Source organism: Magnolia sinica, chromosome 4 (assembly GCF_029962835.1).
Source record: "Magnolia sinica isolate HGM2019 chromosome 4, MsV1, whole genome shotgun sequence".
In the NCBI taxonomy this organism is placed as follows: domain Eukaryota; kingdom Viridiplantae; phylum Streptophyta; class Magnoliopsida; order Magnoliales; family Magnoliaceae; genus Magnolia; species Magnolia sinica.
In genome coordinates this window covers 65,481,850-65,502,148 of record NC_080576.1, presented here as the reverse complement: position 1 = coordinate 65,502,148, position 20,299 = coordinate 65,481,850, and the positions used below count along the sequence as shown (strand labels likewise).

Genomic DNA, 20,299 nt, shown 5'->3' with positions numbered 1-20,299 from the left:
TCTTAAATCTGAAAATGAAAAACTAAAACTTGAAGTCTCTTCTCTTTTAAGTTTGAAAGACACTTGGAGGTATACCCAAGGTGATCCTAAGTTAGAAAAACTTTTATCTGGATCAAGAAATGTGGCGATTGATTCGGTTTGGGCTACGATAAAAATATTCCTCCAAAACTTAAAAATAGTCCTCCTAAGTTTGTGAAAGGAGAATCTTCAACTTCAAAAAGGAAAAGTTCTAATCAAAACTTTCCTAAAAATGCTAAAACTTTTCAATCCTTAAAACCTAAAAGCAACCATATCAACTATAAAAATCAGAATCGCAATCCTTAAGCTGAAAAAATTGTTGATTTACTTAAGGAGCTCTTAAAATCTAACTCAATGGGTCGGTCTTATATCAACTACAAACATAAGAAGACCAACTATACTCCTAAACCCAAAACTGTAATGAAATGGGTTCCTAGGGTTACTTACTTGGTTACCCACACTGTTTTCAAAGCTTCAAGCTATTCAAAGTGGTACCTAGACAGTGGATGCTCCAGGCACATGACTGGTGACAAAGGTTTGTTAACCAATCTTAAAGATATGACTGATGGTTCAGTCACATTTGGTGATGATAACAACTGTAGGATTATTGGCCAAGGTACGGTTCAACTTTCTAACCTCCCTTTATTTGAGAATGTTTTATATATAGAAGGTTTAAAACATAACTTTTAAGCATTTCTCAAATATGCGATAAAAATCATAGCGTAAAATTTTCTAACTTAGGGTGTGAAATTTTAAATAAAAACGGTTCTATAATATTAACTGGTCGTAGAACTTCTGAAAACTGCTATATTGTAAGTGATTCTAGGTCATCTAATTTATCGTGTTACATGGTCCATACCGATGAGACCGAATTATGGCATAAACGCCTTGGACATGTACATTACCACAACCTATATAGATTGAGCAAAAGAGAGTTAGTAAGAGGCTTACCCAAAATACAGAAAATAGATAAAATATGTAGCGAATGCTAGATTGGCAAGCAAACTAGGAGCTCTCATAAAAAAGTGGACTCTAATGCCACATCTAAACCACTCGAACTCCTCCATATGGATCTTATTAGACCAACTAGAATGGAGAGTTAAGGTGGCAAAAAGTATATTCTAGTAATCGTTGATGACTTTACCAGATATACTTAGGTAGTCTTTTTAAGAGACAAATCAGAAACTCTCGATGAAGTTAAAAGGGTACTTAGACTTATCCAAACTGAAAAAGAGACTCAAGTCTGTAAGATCTGTAGCGATCATGGATCAAATTTTGAGAATAGTTGTTTTGAGAAGTTTTGCAATGATTAGGAAATACACATGAATTCTCTGCGCCCAAAACACCACAACAAAATGGAATAGTAGAAAGAAAAAATAGAGTGCTTCAAGAAATGGCGAATGTAATGTTAAATAGTATGAAGCTTCCTAAAAATCTTTGAGCCGAAGCCATAAATACTGCACGTTATATAATTAACCATGTTTATATGAGAAAATTAAATAGTAAAACGGCTTATGAAATGTGGTTTGATAAGAAGCCTACTGTCAAATACTTTTGAGTTTTTGGCAACAAGTGCTATATTTTACGTGACCGAGAAAATCTGGGAAAGTTTGACACCAAAAGTGATGAAGGGGTATTTTTAGGGTATGCTCTGAATAGTCGAGTATATCGAGTTCTTAATAAGAGGACCGGTGTGATTCAAGAATCTATCAATGTGGTTATTGACGATCACCTGAATACACCTGTCTCGAGTTCAGATAATGATGAAGTACTTCTAATCGATAAACCAGATTCTACATCAAGTCAAAATAATTCTGAACTGAGAACTGTTAAAGACCATCCAACTAATCAAATTCTTGAAAACCCTCTCACTGGTGTACACACTCGTATACAACTTGAAGATATATGTAGATACGTGTGCTTTACATCTCAGATAGAGCCGGCTAATGTAAAAGAAGCTCTTATTGACGAAAACTGGATAGTTGCGATGCAAGAAGAGTTTAATCAATTTGTTAGAAATGATGTTTGGTACTTAGTTCCTAGACCTGAAGATAAACACATTATTGGAACTAAATGGATTTTCAAAAATAAGTCTGATGAACTTGGTAATATAATTCGAAACAAGGCTAGACTGGTCGTACAAGGGTACACTCAAATTGAAGGTATCGATTATGATGAAACCTTTGCCCTAGTAGCTTGTCTTAAATCAATCAGACTATTTATATCCATTGCCTGCTTTAAAAAATTTAAAATATATCAAATGGATGTAAAGAGTGCTTTTTAAAATGGCGATTTGCATGAAAAAGTGTATGTTGAACAACCAACGGTGGATGAAGACCCTAAGAATACTGATCATGTCTATTGCCTAAAAAAAGGCTCTCTATGGTTTAAAACAAGCTCCCAGGGCATGGTATAAAAAATTGACTAAGTTTTTGCTAAGTCATAATTTTCTAATGGGAAGTGTTGATAAGACTTTGTTTGTAAAGAAACATAATGATCACATTTTAATAGTGCAAATTTATGTTGATGATATTATTTATGGATCTACCTGTGCTAACATGATTGTTGAGTTTGCAGATCTTATGAAATCTAAGTTTGAAATGAGCATGGTTGGGGAATTGAATTATTTTCTAGGGTTGCAAGTTAAACAGCAACCTGCTGGTTTCTTTATTTCTGAAACCAAATATGCTCTGAACTTAGTTAAAAAGTTCAAATTTGAGAATAGGAAGAATTTTGATACTCCTATGAGTACGACCTTAAAACTTTCGAAGGACTCTACAGGTAAGAGAATTGATCCTAAATTATATCGCAGTATGATAGGTAGTTTGTTGTATCTAACTGCAAGCCGTCCTGATATTGCATTTAGCGTAGGGATTTGCGCTAGATATCAATCTGATCCTAAAGAGTCACATTTAACTGCTGTTAAGCGGATTATGCGATATGTCGTAAGTTCTGCTAATCTGGGTCTTTGGTATCCACATGATATTAATGTTGAATTAGCTGGTTACATTGATACTGATTGGGCTGGTAATGTTGATGATAGGAAATCAACCAGTGGTGGTTGTTTCTATGTTGGGAACTGTTTAGTTTCTTGGCAAAGTAAGAAACAAAGTTCCGTATCACTCTCCACTTTAAGGCTGAATATATTGCGGCAGGTAATGCATGTACTCAGCTTGTATGGATGAAAAGAATGTTAGGCGATTATGAAATTGCACAAGATTCTATGATTTTATATTGTGATAATTCCAGTGCAATTAACATATTTAAAAATCCAATCCAACATTCATGAACTAAGCACATTGACATTAGATATCACTACATTCATGAATTAGTGGAAGAAAAGACAATTTCTTTGGAATACATTCCGACCGAGAATCAACTTGCTGACATTTTCATTAATCTGCTCAACAAAAGCAGGTTTAATAAATTGAAATTTGATCTTGGTATGTGCAATTTGAATTGATTATTCATGCATGTATGTATCATAGTGTGTATATTTATTATATTAATTGTTTAAATTTCAAAATTATGTGAAAAATGTACATTTTTGGCTGTGTACGACCAGTCGAGTACATACTCAACTAGTCGTGGCATGACTGGTCGAGCATGTACTCGACCAGTCGTGTAGCGCGTCTGATGCTTTAATTTTGGGGAAAATCTTTTTTCTTCTTCATTTGTGCTTCTTCTCTAACGAGTCTAAGCTCGACCGTTCGTACCCACCTTCCTAGATCTTCAAGGTTAGTGCGTTAATTCCATTTTTCTTGTAAATTCAAGTTCATATCACTTCATTTTCATACTTGGAGTGATTTATTTCTTGTTTCATTGAGGTTTTTGGGTTTTCTTCTCCAAAATCTGATTTTGAGAAAACTCACTCTACTTCTTTTGCAACCTCTTGATTTCTTGTATTCTTAGTTGCAAATGGATGCTAGAGGCAAAAAAAAGCTCTCGTGGTCCTTCAACATCAAGATTGACACCTATCACAAGGCGTCACCTTCGATCACCCGAAGATGATCCCTCCTATGTGCTGGATTTGAGGTTGCGCAATGTGATGGTTGAACTACCTGTGCATGTTGAACATATTGCTCCATTTGAGATCTTTCCTCTTCTCCAAGGTGTAGGAAGGGATAACATTCTACATTGGGGTGGGCCGGCATACCAGTTTACACAAGATATGTTTGCATGTATTTCTGATTTCTCAAATAAAAATTTAACTTTTATTATAACAGCTAGAGAAGGCCCTTTTGCAGTAGGCCGCCATCTGATTTTTAGGCTAATGGACAAACCTGTTAATGATGAAGGTATTCCAATAAGCACTCTAGTAACTAAACCATCTGAATTAAAAAAATGTATGCTTACTAGAGCATTATGCAATATAGATGCGCAATGGAGTCAAAATGGGAATGCGCTTGCTTCAAAGTACTTGTTACGCAGATACAGGGTCCTTCACAGGATATTTATTTCAAATCTTTATCCTCGTTCTGGTAACAAAACCGAACTCACCTCTTTTATGGTTCGAATTTTGCATTCCATCATCTCTGGTACAAATGTATGTCTTTCTTCTTTAATCTGCCATTCCATCATACAATTCCGTCTCCATCCTGGACACAGCGATATCCCGTTTTCATATCTTATGACTGTGTTAGCCATCATATGTTAGTAGCTATGCCTGTTGGAGAAGCTCCCATTCAACACCTTATTTTCAACAACTCCAATATCAACAAAATGAATTTGAGGTTGGCTGAAGGCTAAGTCAATGTGGGTGTTGGTGGAGCTGAAGAAGAAGGCGATTTACCTCCAGATGATATTAACATGGATGATATCTTTAATGAGATCGAATCAGATTATGAGGCTGATCTTGATTATTAGCCTTCGAATTTTGCTGAGAGGTTGAATGCTCTTGAGGAACGGGTGGCTCAGATTCGTGTAACCCAGGATTCTCAATTTTCTTATATGCATAAATATATGAGGCGCATTAATAAGAGTTTACATTAAATTGATCCATCTATTCCTGCTCCCTCTTTAGCATCTGATTAGTATTTTCTAATCTTGGTCTGTAATAACGTTAATGATACATGGATTCATTTTGTCTTTTGAGATAGTACTTGAACTTGATTTAACATAGTTGTACTTAGTTGAATTTGGTTAATTATGGTTGAACTTGTCTTGCTTATGGATTTTATATGTTGATTCTCTTGATTTCTCAATACTTTTCTTAATCTTCCTTCTTTATCTACTTCCACTTCTATTACTTGATTCCTTCCTTTGTCATATTGTGACAAAAAGGGGGAGAATTTTGGTGGCATGCTTAATATATGGGCACTGTGGTGTATTGCTATATATTGGTATATTGGCATGTGGATTGTATATGGATTGTAGATTATGGATGAATTGATTGTGAATGATTATTTTGTGAAGGGGAGTTGAGTAAGGGGGAGTATTGTTGGTGGAACTGATGCAAATTGATAACTGGTGCATGATTCTTTAACCAGGTTGTAACTGGTTTCTTTTGATATCTGGTGCATGATTCTTTGTGTGTATATTGTTTATGTTATTATGGAGTGTGTTTTGTCACAAATTTGACAAAGAGGGAGATTGTAAGTGTTATGGTTCCTAGCTCCCATAATTGTCAAATTTGTAGTGCCAAAACCTCTCTTGGAATCTGTGTCTTGTGTAGCTCATCTACATAATGAAGTCTGTGCATCTCTCAAGAACAAGGGTCTTTTGTTCAAGAACTTCAAAGGCAAGTGTACTAGTTCATGTTTATGTACAACATCAATAGTGAATTCAAGCTTTCAAGAGTTCAAAGCTTCGTACAAGTCAAGACAACGTTCCTAGACTTTGATATGCAAGTTCAAGCTTCAATATTAGTCGATTTCAAGCTTCAAGAGTCTCAAGTTCAAGCTTCATCATATGACAAGATCTCAAGCTTCGCGAACTTCATAGAATGACTATCAACTAAAGAAAAAGAAAACTCAATGTTCATACATCACTAACAAGGTATAAATGACCATAGATTAACCTTAGGGTAGGTCATTTTGAATACATAATTCAATTGACTCATTTTATAAGTGAATAGACTATTTCTTGACTAGTCCTGGACTCTGTTCGACTAGTCCTAGCACTGACTCGACTAGTCCAAGAAATTCTACGACCAGTCCTGATTTGTTACAAATTTTTAAAATTTTTTGTTAAGCCTCGACTAGTCCTGGAGACTACTCGACTGGTCGTGTGAACAGTGCATGACTCGTGCTCGACTAGTCCTGTGCCCACGACTCAAAGTCAAGCAATTATTTCAGGTTCCACACGACTAGTCGTGAACAGGTCATGACCAGTCGTGTAGGTCCTTTGACCAGTCATGAAGGTCTTACGACCAGTCATGGAACGACTTTATCTTATCGCGCTCAAAATTTCAAAAATCTGTTGATCCTACGACCAGTCGTGGTGTCCTCAGGCACAGTCGTGAACACAATTTCTTCACCTATAAATAGAACATGAATTTTAGAGTTTTTTATTTAATTCAAGATAAATCAATATGTCACTTTGAGAGATAAGTTAGTCATTTTTTAAAGCTATTGTGCTCATTTAATATTCTCTTATTTTCGATTTATTATATTTGATTTTGTATTCTATATTACAATCATATTTGAAGAAGGGATTGAGATTGCCCTTTTCTTGGAATCAAAATCAAATAGAGCTAGCCCAACTTGATTTAATTTAAAATCAATTTAGAACCTAGAACCATTTCATAAGTGAGTTTGGACATTAAACTTCTACGTTGAAATTCTACTCTGATTTGGTTCTTCTGGGCGGCATCAAAAAGTGAATATCCAGGTATTTTACATTATTGTAAATTTTTATATTTTAGTTTTATTGTGATTGTGCCAGAAAAATCTCTTTGTTTGGTTTATCTAAGGTGATCCGGAAAACTCAGAGTGTGGGATTTTTGAATTATGTAAGCCCACTTGAAAGACACAATTGTGAGGGTTTTAGGTGAACCTAGAAAAACCTATTTTCATAGTGAACGCTAATATCCACTGTGTGAGGATATTAGGAGTGGAGTAGTTGTGTGGCTATTTTTCTAAACAGTTGGTGTACACACAAGCGAACCACTATAATTTCTGGTCTTGTGGTTTGAATGTTTATTTCTTTTTGTGGATGATTGTAATTTCCCTTTTTGCATTATGGAGAATGTTGTAAATTCTTTTATATAATTGTGGCGAATGTTGTAATAGCTTAGATTTCCTTCCTTGCTATTTATTTCTTTATTTCTCTGTATCAGTTTGAGTTTTTGATACACAAACCTTTCTAGTAAGGTTGTCCTGCCATAAACCCTTGGTTTTTATGGTGCAAGGTTGTCCTTAGAACCACATTTGTATCAGCCTCTCAATACTCGTTCTTTTGAGGTTGTCTTTAAATTCAGCATTGTGGGATTGTCTATTACTATCTATATTTAATTTATTTAAATTCTGCTGTTATTTTTTTAATTTGGCATAGTCCTATTCACCCCCCTTTAGGACATATAGCTCGGCCTTTTTACAAGTCTCGGCTTGAACCGACTCAGATTGACAGCACGTGACTTAGGGTCATGCGCAAATGCTGATTACAGGTCGCGAGTTGCCGGAATTCGACCGGGAGGACTGAAGAAACCTATGGAACGGTACGGTCTAGGATACTGGTTTCACAGCTCTCCCCTCTTAATAAAAATTTCATCCTCAAAATTTACTATCACACAGGATAAAGAAAGGGAAGAGGAAGCATCGACATAAACATATACAAGACATAATCAATCTATAAACAAATGGAGATAGTGTTCTCTAATCTCAACCTTGCACTCCCAAGACGCCTCCTTAACAGAATAGTGAACCATACTAATCCTCGGATCCCGGATTAGAAATGATCGAAAGGGGAATACTATGCAGCCTCATAATCTCAATGATAGGGAGCTATATCAGAAAATCTCTAACTTATTCGAACTCGGGGATCTAACCATTCTAAGTTCTCAACAATCATAGTGTGCAGGGTAGCTATCAACAGATATGTTATGTTATCCTCAGGTATTCCCAAGTTATGCTCTAATACCATCTTCTGTCATGCCCTATACTCGAAAACCAGGCTCACAAAATTTTTGATTGCCAAATCCGGTGCCAACAGCCTCCGTAATACCCCATTCTCAGCTCCCAGCGCACATACGCCAGATTCCGATCCTGGGATCCTATAAGGATGATTTTCTAAAGGTACATTTGTCTCATGAGAAGCATAACCACAAGTTTGCCTAAATCACAAAGGCAACATCATCATCACATATCCACTAATATAAACAGTTGAATACAGTGTTGAAAGGGAAATACATATTTCGAAAATCAAACCTCCAGAAGATGGCTGCACACTCCAAGCTCAATGCTGCTGCGACCTAACGCCACTTACATGCATCTATTGTGCATAAGTTTATAGAAATCTTAGAGGGTAGTATAAGTGTGTGCAATGCATGTGCCAAGCATATAAATATTAGAGTAATCGGAAATACTGGTCAGTCCATAAGTCATACAATATCAAAGTACGGAATGTAGATCATAATGAACCAAATATCAGATGTCGAGGATGTAATACAATATGAAAATCCTGACAAGCCATGAATACCATCAACCTCATCTAAGCCATATAAATATAGAAACATAGTAACCCAAAATGTTAAATATTGTGAATGCAATGCAATATGCAGTGCGAATGAAATGACAAAGCTGAAGTGAAGTCGGGATGATAGTACGTAGTATCGCAGGCTATGGGGTCAATCACAAGGGACGTCTATGCAAACCAGTCCCATACCTAAATTTGGATTGCCAGACTCAATATGGCAAACCCTTGACCTTAGGTTAGTCACGCGCCCCAACCAAAATCCTTGCCATTGCGAAGGTACACAACAATTAGTTACGCACCACCAGCCTGAGTGGATAATGAATGAATGAGTATGCGACTCTTGCTCAATAAGTCCACGTATCAGTACTATACATCTCTGAGATCATCACCGGGATCTAGTACACTCTAAACCAGATTGTCGCCCTATCGCGCGCAACCAGGTGAGTGGAGGAGACCTCACTATCCGTCTGGCTAGTAGTCAGCCAATACTTACCCGGGACATCGATAGCGGACTGATTTATGAGCTGGTGAAACTCAGCTTAGTTTTACCCACTACGAATCAGGCGAATAAGGCCACACCCCCTCCCAACTGACCACGACACAGCGGGAGATGCAGCCTACTGATATTCAGCACTCGGGCGCTCATGTATTCACTCGGTCTAGACATTGGGGCGTCTCTTGGCCACAAAGGTTTAGGGACTTTCACCCATGGACATTCAAAGTGCCCAGATGCTCGAACCAAACATTTTTTGTGTCCCATCTATCCATCTACAACATGCCTATGGAGGCTACGACCCTGATGTCGCTAGGGCGTACAATAATCACAACACACAATGCAAGATGCATAAGTCATACAATCCAGTCATACATCAATCCTGCGCATACTATGTGCTCATGTGAGACAATCTCCACCTATCAGGGAGTCTTGTAACAACCTGCCCAATGACATATGCAATGGTCAACCACATCTTATAATAAACATGCAGATGATACGTATGGGCATGTATCATAATGTTATAATGTCATATACTCATAATCGGTATCAATAATCGGCCTCGATAATCGGCCTATACAATCGGCCTCGACAATCGGTCTCAGTAATCAAAATTCGTCTCGACAATCTGAATCGGCCTCGATAATCGGAATCAGCCTCGACAATCGAAATTGGCCTCAACAATCGGCCTCGATAATCAGAATCGGCCTCGACAATCAGAATTGGCCTTGATAATCAGAATCAGCCTCGACAATCGAAATCGACTTCGATAATCAGAATCAGCCTCGACAATCAGAATTGGCCTCTATAATCAGAATTGGCCTCGATTATTGGAATTAGCCTCGATAATTGGAATCAGCCTCAATAATTGAAATCACCCTCGATAATTAGAATCAGCCTCGACAATCAGAATCGACCTCGATAATCAGAATTAGCCTCGACAATCGGCCTAAGGGAAGGTCATGATGTGGACATTTAACCATCATTGCCCATTAATGTGGACATTTAACCAACATTGCTCCTAAGGAGTGGCCCACATAAAGCTAAACGTATAATGGGCCCATCTTATGGCCTCACACAAGGGCCTTATACCCAACATAATGAGCCTCACATGTACATCACATTGGGCCATATCTCATATGCTTCAAACACATCACAATGGGCCTCGCTATCTGGGCCATAATACACAACAGGTGGGCCCTACACATGGGCCTCAAATACATCAAATGGGCCACAACACATTGGCTTCTTATAATCAACTGGGCTGTATCAGATAGGCCTCAACAATGGACCTTATATACATCAAGTGGGCCGTATCACATAGGCCTCAACAATGGGCCTCATATACATCAAGTGGGTCGTATAAATGGGCCATAAATGCGCAATAGGTGGGCCCTGCACATGAGCCTCAAATACATTATGATGGGCCTTGCCCATAGGCCACGAATATTCACAATGGGCCTTGCCCATGGCCCTCGAATACATCACAATGGGCCTTGCCCATGGGCCTCAGATTCAAGTAGGTGGGCCCCATCATATGGGCCTCAAATACAAGGCAGGTGGGCCCTATCACATGGGCCTCAAATATACATCATGATGGGCCTCATGGATGGGCCGCACCAATGGGCCTCAAGTGGGCTTGGACCACCCCAAAAATTATTTCAATAGTTACAGGTGTAACATGTGTATCACTGTCAACTATCATTCTATGGGGCATATGGCACTCTAATGATGATTAGCACTGCCCAAACATTGTCTATGTAAATTAGCATTGTCCAAACATTGGACAGCATCGTCTAAACATTGTTCAAGTAAATCAGCACCGTCTAGCGCAATCTGGACGGTGTGGATAATATAAAATAAATACATCAGGGTGGGTCTCACCCGCTAACAAGGAAAAATGGATGGACGTGTAAATATACAACACGTTATCAAAGTGGGCCCTGCCCGTCCAGATCATAGATGGACGGCATGACTAATAGATACATCATGGTAGCCCCTACAAAGCACCGTCAGATGGACGATGCAGACAATACATACATCATAGAGGGGTCTGCATAGCACCGTCCAGATGGACGGTGAGATGACACATACATCATGGAGGGGTCTCACGTGACGAGTGGGTCCCACTAGTAAAATGGATGGACGGTCATGGATACACACATACATCATCTTGTGGCCCACCGTCCAGCCATCTGGATGGTGGGGATGCAAAACAGGTGGATGGCGTGGGTGTAAAATGGATGGACGGCGTTGATAAATCACATGCACCACGTGGTTTCCACGTGCCTGTGGGTCCCATGGCTGCAGTGCAGCATTGATAAAATACATATATCACGGTGTGGCCCACGGATGCATGGTGTGGGTATAACACGTACCACATGATCAGATCACAGAATTGCAACGTCAATACAACAGCTATATAACTGGAGTGAGGTACGCCAGTCATCCGATCCCCACCATCCAAGGTATGGATGGTGTGGATGAAATACACACATCATGCATGGGCCATACACACACACGCCAGGTGGGTCACACACCTCATCATCAACATAAAAATGAAAGAAGAGAAAGAAGGAGGGAGTAAGAAACGTGTGAAGGGGAGGAACCCCGCCACTATGGGCCGTCCCTATACAATGCATGCATCAAGATGGGTCCCACCATATGTGGGCCCTCAAATCATAAAAATCAAGATGATGAACACCCACCTTTGATCTCCTCTTCCTATTTCTACCAACCCGTTCTAGAGCTCCAAGGGATGCATTTCAACGGTTGAGATGATTTTTGGAGGGTGGGATTGGATGGTAGGGAGTGGGTCACACCTAGCTTTCTCTCTTCTTCCATGGAAAAGCTTGGACGGTTGCTCTCATGGAGCTTGGGAGGAAATGAGAGAGAGAGGTGATGGGAGAGAAGTGATGGGAGAGAGGGATGGGTGAAAGGTGATGGAGTGATAGGTGTACTTGACATGTATGGGTTGCTTTGGTAAGGGAGTGATGGGATATGTACTTGACATGAGAGGTGATGTGTACTTAATTGATTTGATAGAAATTCTCTTCGGTTTGCAAAGCGCGGTGTTTTCCTCGAACTGAACGCGGGCCCATATCTCCTGGCTCGGGTATCGCATCGGCGCGTGAGACGCAGTGACGACGCGGTCGCAAGTGTATAAGTCTCGAATTAAGCCAATTCAGATTGACAGCACATGACTCAGGGTCGTGCACAAATGCCGATTACAAGTCGAGGGTTGCCGAAATTCGACCAGGAGGATCGCGGAAGCCTACGGAATGGTACGGTCTAGGATATGGGTTTTACAAATTAAATATCCTAAAAGGAGAAAAAACACACACTGCCAAACATCTGGTTTAATGATATACCAGGATGGATAAACTAGATGGGCTAGGACATCCAAAAAGATAACTAATGTCACAGGCAAAAAAAAGTTTAAACAATAATATTTCAGTTATGCTTGCACCGCTCTATTCACTGAAATGTACACTAATACTTACCAATAAATTAACATTTGTACACCAATCCAAACTTCTCAAAAAAAAAGAACATATATTTAAAAAGAATAATGAGGCAAAAAAATCCTCAAATATAACATTTAAACCAAATGGTCTATAGACAAGATTAGATTGCGCATACTCCAATAGATTTTTGAAGATCCCCAAATCTATTGGCATCCAGTGGTTTTGTTAAGATATCGGCAAGTTGTTGCCCTGTAGGCACATGATCCAACGCTATCACATTTTCCTCTAAAAGCTCACGTATAAAATGATATCGATGTTAATATGCATTGTTCTTGAATGTTGAACTGAATTTTTTAAAATGTTAATGGCACTAGTGTTATCACAAAATAGTGTCATTGTTGATTCATCAATCCTATAGTCCAGCAACATTTACTTCATCAAAAGAAGCTGTGTGCAACAACTACCATGTCACATCCCAAACTCAAAAATCGGGCTCACAAAATTCTCGATCGCCGAATCCGGTGCTGACAACCTTTGTAGTAACCCATTCTCGGCTCCCGGCACCTATAAACCAGGTTCTGATCCTGTGATCCTACAAGGAGGATTTTTAATATGAATTTGTTTCATAATAAGCATAACCATAAGCATAACCCATGAAAAATAACAAGAACACCATCATAAAATCCACTATGATCAAAACTTTAAGTACAATGCATAAGGAAAATACAATATCAATATCAAAAGTTCCAAAAGATAGCTGCACACTCCAATCTCAATGCTGTTACGGCGTCCTAACGTCACTTGCATGTAATGATCATACGTAAGCTTATAGAAAGCTTAGAGGGTGGTGTAAGTGTGTGCGTAAGATAAGTACCAAGTATGCAATATCAGAGCAATGCAGAAATATGCTGGTAAGTCCATGAATGCTATTAACTATACCAAGGCTATGCGATGTAAGACGTGAATGCTATCGGTTGCGATGTAAGACGTGAATGCTATCGGCCATACTAAGGCTATGCGATGTAAGGCATGAATGTTATCGGCCATACCAAGGCTATGTGATACAATGCATGAATGCTAACAGCCATACCAAGGCTATGCGATCTAAGGCCTACATGGCCAATGTTATATGCGAGATGCAACTCAAGCATACCAATCCTCATTTGAATCCACATAATAATACAGCTCATCTCTGGAATATCACTGGGGTCTAGCACACTCCAAACCAGATTGCCGCCCCATCGTGCACAACAAGGTGAGTGGAAGAGATCTCACTATCCACCTCGCCAATAGTCTGCCAATATCTATCCAGCACATCTATAGTGGACCCATTCCTTGAACTGGTCAAACTCAGCTTAGCTTTGCCTCCTCCTCTCAGGTGAGTAAGGCCGCACCCCTTTCCAACCGACCATGATACAGTGGGAAGCGTGGCCTCCTGGTAATCGGCTCTTGGCGCTTATGCATCCACTCAGTCTAGACATTGGAGCAACCTTCTGGTACCATAAGGGTTTAGGAAATTTCACCCAGGGACATCTATCGCGCTTCATGTAGAACCAAAATATTTTCGGTGTCCAATCCTACCATCCACGATATGCCTGTAGAGGCTACGACCCTGATGTCGCTAGGACGTACAATAATCATAACACACAATGCAAGATGTATGAGTCACACCATCCAGTCATGCATCAATCCTACACGTACTGTACACTCATATAGGGCCACTCCATCTATTAGGGAGTCCCATAAATAATCTATTGAATGACATATGATATGATCAATAACTTTTCATAACAAGCATACGACTGATGCGTATGGGCATGTATCATAAAGATATGCTAACACACTCAGTGATAATTGACTTATGTATATAGCGGGGTCTATAGAAGGACAGCAGATCCATAACATGAAGGTCAGTCCTCAATGGTGGATATACCAAATCTGACATCACAAATCCTACCATCTACGGTAATGATATGCTCTCCTTATGACAAGGATGGGCTTCCTCGCCCATTCCGACACGTAGCAAATTAGGCTTCCCAATAGGCCCGATATGCACAAAGTGGGCTCTATGACCTTGGACAAATCTACAAGGCATGATGGAAACACCAGCAATAATGGGGGCCCAACAGTTTGGGGTAAGCCTAATGAGGTGGGTCGTGCTAATGTCAATAGGGGCCCAATGAATTGGAATAGCCCAATAAGGTGAGATGGATCACACTAATAACATTGGGTGCCCATCAATTTGGGTTAGTCCACTAAGGGGAGATGAGAATTGGCCTAACAATGGGCCTTAGGGAGATTACAATGTGGACATTTAACCACCATTGCTCCTACAATGTGGACATTTAACCATCATTGCTCCCAAGGCTTGGCCCATTAGAACTTATCATTTAACGAGGGCCCATAGGCCTTATTCTAGTTAGGAGATGGATGAACATCATAAACATTATCACATACATCATGGTGGACTCACCTAACTCAATTGGGCCTCACGTGCATCACATTGGGCCTCACACAAGGGCCTCACTTGTGGGCCTCACATAAATCACATTGGGCCTCATATAAGGGCCTCATATACGTCATAATGGGCCTCATCATAAGGGCCTCATGTATATCACATTGGGCCTCACACAAGGCCACATATACATCACATTGGGCCTCATCATATGGGCTTCATATACATCACATTGGGCCTATCATATGGGCCTACATCATATTGTGTAACGTCTCGAAAAAAATCCGTACAAAGACCTGAGTACCACCTCAGGCAGAAATCCTTAATGAGCGTAATCCTTTAGAAATTAGATAAAAATTAATTAAGTAATAAACTGAATTAATCAGTGTATTATCTTGAATCACTATCAATATGAACTGCAAGACCCAAAACCATTAGAATCACTAACTTAACATTTCCTAAAAACCTATGATTAGTCTCAAAACCCAGTTGCTCTCAAGAGCGCATTGAAACTCCGTATCAGACCTAGACCGCGCGTCGATAGTTCGATAACCACAAAACTATAAGGTTATGACTACCTTACCGAGCTTGACAACCATCGCGGGAATCGAGTCTAAATAATATCCAGAAATGCACAACTTGAGCTTGGAGCGAAGTGTGTGAGAAACCCAAATATCTTCAGAAAGTGAACTCAAATTTAAGTGAATTAGGCTGTTTGCTTGCAGGCCAAATTTAAAGTTTCAGACCGTCAGATTCTAACCTAACTACACCCTTGGACAAGGAAAATTTCCCTGCACCCATTGGTATACTTGTGGCCCTGATCGAGTGCTGATGACTGTTGAACTGAATCCGGTCCTCCACGATTGATCCACTGATTCGATTGGACCAAAATCTTAACGTGGTGCAGATCCATTGTCAAGGAACCTTCTTCAGACCGTATGCGAGTGATGGACCTCCAGATGAGCTCCGTTGGCCCAAAACAGACACCTTTTGGCTATAGCCTAAGTATACCATCGCCCTGGGGCCATTGACATCACTTCTGGGCCTATATAAGGACCTTAACCCACCTCTCTCATTCCATACGAATTTTCCTAACCCTAGGAGAGAGAAGAGAGAAAAGAGGAGAAAAGAGCGAGGAGAAGAGAGAGAGTTTAGGAGATCGTTACTGGGATTCATTCCCACTGCTCCTCGTGTTGAATCACCACACCACCATCGCTACACCGTCAATTCTAGCTTCGATTTGGGTAAGAAATCCTAACCCTAATCTTGTTTTACGAATCCAAATAGAGGAATCGGTGAAATAGCTAACCTATTTCATGATTTAGGTAGCCGTTGTGTCGTAAACAAAGACGTGGTGTACGAACTGAGTTTGTAACAAGTATATCGACGAAAGGTATAGACTATAAACATTTATGTTATGGTTTTCAAGGCTTTTAATGTCAGCAATGATTTATGTCTGACTTGATTGCTGCCATATGATCTTAGTTACGATGTATTCGATAAACTATACATGTGTGTGAACTATGTTGAATATATAACACATTCCATGTGTTTGTTGAAATGTTTAAATGAAAGTGCTATTATGATTTGTGCTTGCCATGACTATAAATCTTGGTTATATGTTTGTTGTATGTAGAACAACTCCTTTACGAAAGGATTTGCTATAACTATGCTATAACTAAGTTAGGTCATGTATGTATTAATGTGTAGGTTAAGTGTTTGATAAAATGTCTGAATAAGTAAATGTTTGATGAATTAAAATTATTAAGGATGTTGAAGATAGGATTCTCAACTACCTTACCTATATGTATAAATTCAAGTAACCTAAAATTCAAATACGTGATTTATATATGAAATGCATATGTATGATAACATGTTCAATATATTTGTTAAAATGCTTAAATGAGAATCATATGTGAATTGGTTGTTAAATGCTATTATGACTATCACATGTGATTGCCTATTGTATTTAAGTGTGATTGGGACTACTACGTAGTCCAGGCAATCGGTAACGGTTTCCGATCGATTGGTCGAACTAGTCTCGCCACAAGGGACACGTTCGGTGAATCCGAGCCGTATGGTGCTTGTTAATAGTGGTTAGGCCACGAGGAGTGCTTATGTGCTCCATGTCGATTAATTCAACGTGCGCTCGTACCAATCGAACTTGTCAAATAACCCGATTGGCCTAATGTGTGTTTACCATGTATGAACGCTACTGCTTGAATCTAAGGTACCACTTACCAATGCAAACCTGTTTCATCCATGGTACCACAATCTGCTAAGACTCATGAGCTGGGCATGGTGGTGTATGGGACACCGTGGTCAAGCTGTCAGCCTATGCTGGGGTGACGGGCTTCCCCATAGTGACTAGTGAGCAACCTAAACTCGTGAGCTGAATATAGTGGCATATGGGACATCGAATTCTAGCGTCGATCTATGATTAGGTGACGAGCCTTTCTATAGTGACCTCGAGTATAAACTAGGCCTACGTTGAGGTGATGAGCCTCCCATAGTGACCTAAACTTGCCTATCCACTACTTTTCAAATCAAAGGTGATGTTGCCCTATAACTTGCCTATCATATGTGATTAACTAGGATTAACGACCCTAGATGGATCATTGTTTGGGTAAATGATATAAAGGGAGGTACCTTAGCTTCCCAAATCTGCTGTATGAATAAGCCTAACCAAGAACTCGGTTAACATGTGCATGCACCGCATTGTATATTCTTTGGCGATGAAGGCATAGTGGGAGTAGCATGTGCGATCGTGAGATGGTGTCACTGAGGGAGTGCAGGCGAGGGCATGCATCATTATAGCATATCATTCCTACATTAACAAGAGTACTAGGGACATGATTGTTGTACTGCTTTATCATTACTGCTTGACTGAATTGACAACATTTTAACCTTTGCCTTATAGCTCCACTGAGTTGATCACTCACTCCCACTCTGGGATAGTGTTTTAAAACACCAACCAGACTCTATTTTAGCTGCAGATGATGGCGAGGCTTACAAGACGAAGCCAAACTTTTATGATGATGAGGAGGGGTTCTCTCATGTACAACTATCAGGCAGGTCTATGTAGACCATGTACTGATCGATGGGATTACAGGGATTATATGATTTAGTCGGACTTTCACATTTTGTATTTTATAAATTTTGGATCAACACATGTATATATTCAGCCTGGTAATATACTCATACTCTGGGGATTGAGAAACACTTTTATACACCATATACCTATCTTAGTCTTCCGCTTGCTTAACTTAATTATCTTTGGAGTATGATATGCTATTTTAGTATAATCCCACTCATGTTTAATGCACTAATATGGACAACATTTAATCATCATTATCTATATTGCAAAAGTGATGCGTTGGAACTCGGGAGTTGAGCTTCTGCTCGACCCTCAATTTTTGGGGCGTTACAAGTTAGTATCAGAGCATGATTTGGATTAAACTGGACCTGGGTTATGGTAACGCAATGCACACTGACTTGCTTTTACTTAGGAGGGGGCGATAAAACACAGAAATAATCGTAGGATTCCAAGTTTCGCTGACGGGCGAAACTGACCATTGAAATATGACCCCTATGCATCTGTGATCATGTGAGATGATCCCAGTTCTTTTTTAGACCGTCAATCAACGAGTTTGGACGATAATTCGGCTTATTCCACCCTCAAATGACTTAGAAAGGGTGAATATATGCGAGATGGACTCCGAAAACGCCTCAAATGGATTCGGGGGCCCAAACGACACAAAATAAGGGGGACCAAAGTGGCCCCCGCACATTTTCGGCACCTCGGGAGGGGGAGGCCACCGCCCCAGGGTGGAGCCACTGCCCTGGGTCCAGGGGACCACGATGCCATCGCGCCTACCACGAGGCCTCGCAGTCGGGTCCAGCGAGCCGTGGCAGGCTAGCCGGTACGGCAGCTCGCCGCCCCTTTGCACATATGTGGGCCCACAAAATTCATGTGGGGCCCTCTATATGTCCCTGTTTACTTCATTTCACCCCCACCTAGTTTTTAAACCCTCCATACCTCTCAAAATCTCACTTTTCTTCTCAAATCTTCCTTTTATTCTTAAATCAACTTCATCTGCTTCCTTTTCTTGCACCCACTTCCACCATTCTCTCAAACCCATCTCCTATTACCCGTAATCCCCTTTATTTCTTCTCATTTGAGTACACAAACCCACCTTTGTGTCTCATAAATTTCAGAATCCTCCAACCCATCTCATCTTGTAAGCTCTCTTAACTTCACAGCTCTTTTCGAGCTAGTTGTCACGATTTTCTCCCTCTCCACACTTCTTTCCCTCATGGGAAAGAAGAGGGAGCCCACGGATGAAGCCGGGCCTAGCCGCCCTACCCGTCCAAGGAAGTAGAAAGGCGCCGAGGTAAGCACTAGCGTTGAGCGGGAGCAAAGGATGAAGTGAGATCTCGATCCCAAAGTTCCTCTCAAAAGAGCTCTACTGGCGGGCATAGCACATGGTAGGTTTCAAGGCCGTAAAGTTATCTTTGAAGCACACGTGGACGAGAGACTATTTGGACTATATCTGGTGATGGACCTTCTGTTAGACGCCGAGTGGGGTCCCATATTTGAAGGCAAGTCACGTGGGTGTGAGAGTACTATCTGAGCCTTCTACGCCCACATACGAGATCTACTGTTGGAGCCTCTTCAGTTCACTATTCCCGTGGGAAGGTGAGAGGCCATTGTCGATGTAGACGTGATGGCCCAGATTAAGGGGATTCCACGTGGAGAGGTACATGCTAGCAAGAAGAATCTCAAGAGTATGCATGAAAGAGATAATCGCACGTGATTTATTTATGCGATTTATTTATGGCTGACTGATCCAATGGAAGCGAGGAAATTGCTCCCCAGCGACCAAGATGACTCATGACTTCCACCTACTCCACTACATATTCACATGTAATGTGCATCCTAGGTGGAGCAATCGCAGTGAATGCACACGTTTGATGATGAACTTCCTATACAGAGCTGGGCAAGGAGACAGGCTATTTCTGCCTATGTACGTCCTGCTTCAGATAGTCCAGACCGCGCGCGCTGTTAGAGAAAATATTTCACTCCCATTTGGTTGACTCATATGAGCTTGCTCGTGAGTTCGAGCACAGACTTGGCCTTGATGAGCCTACGCCGATCCACTTCATCAATGACATCACACTTAACAACATGGGTATTGGGCCACGACAACGCCAAGCCCGTCTTGATGAGTA

The 20,299-nt window shown here is 40.4% G+C and overlaps 1 pseudogene; it reads right to left on the bottom strand.

Annotated features, from left to right (window-relative positions):
- LOC131244161 (E3 ubiquitin-protein ligase RING1-like) overlaps positions 1-19,833 on the bottom strand; it is a 96,822-nt pseudogene extending 76,989 nt beyond the window's left edge.
- Between the last annotated feature and the right edge of the window lie 466 nt (positions 19,834-20,299).